This window comes from Anneissia japonica, unplaced genomic scaffold (assembly GCF_011630105.1).
Source record: "Anneissia japonica isolate Jap-2015-1 unplaced genomic scaffold, ASM1163010v1 scaffold287633_len19488_cov125, whole genome shotgun sequence".
Lineage (NCBI taxonomy): Eukaryota > Metazoa > Echinodermata > Crinoidea > Comatulida > Comatulidae > Anneissia > Anneissia japonica.
Window position 1 is genome coordinate 9,700 of NW_022758359.1, and position 1,193 is coordinate 10,892.

The 1,193-nt window shown below is 38.6% G+C and overlaps 1 non-coding gene across 1 annotated transcript; it reads left to right on the forward strand.

Moving 5' to 3' along the window:
* The first annotated feature begins 621 nt into the window (after nt 1-621).
* Trnam-cau lies at nt 622-693 on the forward strand. The gene has a single exon. It is a non-coding gene; the product is annotated as a tRNA-Met (tRNA).
* The last annotated feature ends 500 nt before the right edge of the window (nt 694-1,193 follow it).

Sequence of the window (1,193 nt, forward strand, 5' to 3'; positions counted from 1 at the left end):
GAATCGATAAATCCCAAAAAGAAAGGGTGGTCCGGGGTTCTCCCCCGGGAAAATGTTGATTCCTAGATGGTGGGAATTGAGCTTTCCCGACATTTGAAGTGTGTTTTAATGGATTTTATGTTCTTCAAGATTCGAATTTTCTAATAGCAAAAAAAACGGGTCCTGAAAAGGTAGGTCTAGAATTCTTTCTTTTTGCTCTTTTTTTGTTGCCCAAAGAAGTATAATATGAATTGCGAGAAAATGTAACTCGGTCGGGTACTGGATAAACATTCTCTTTCCCATCCTTCTTCTCCTTCTTCCCTCCTTCTTTTTTGGCATTTCCGATCATACAAAAATCTCCAGACATATATTTTTCGCCAAAAAGTGGGGGGGGGGCCCCGGCTAAGTGCTTTTGTTATTTACAATTTTCAAAATTGTTTAATATCTAAAACTAATTCAAGTTTATGAAGCGTTAATATAAAGAGCAGAGTGGCGCAGCGGAAGCGGCTGGGCCTATAACCTAGAGGATCACGACAGATGATCGAAACCTTGCTCTGCTAAGGTATGTTTTCTATTATTGAAACATTTTGAAATTGTTTGATTTCTCAAGCTAATGCAAGTTTTGGAAGGATCAATGTAAGCAGCAGAGTGGCGCAGCGGAAGCGTGCTGGGCCCATAACCCAGAGGTCCGAGGATCGAAACCTCGCTCTGCTAAGCATATTTTTCTTATTTAAAATTTTCAAAATTGTTTGATTTCTGAAACTAATGCAAGCTTAGAAAGCCTTTGTGTAAGAAGCAGAGTGACGCAGCGGACGCGTGCTGTGCCCGTAACACAGAGGGGCCCGTAAACTAGAGGTCCCCGAGGATCCCCTAAGTATATTTTTATTATTAAAACTTACGACTTTGTATGTCATTGATTCATTGGTTTCTCAGACAAAAACAAAGCAACAAACCTTATGCCATTTTATGAACGTTGTGAATGAGCGCAGCGGTAGCGTGCTGGGTCCAATGGTAAAAACCTCGTTCTGCTATTTATATTTCTTTTAATTTAACAAATTATCATGAGCAAAATTAACTTGGCAATTCTTATTATCCCTATTCTTTATTTGTCAAACAAAAAGTACAATACAATGGTGGTACATAATAAGTACAATAAATTGTATGACTGAACAGGGACACAAAAGCGAACGTAATCACTAATTTGAACAAACAAT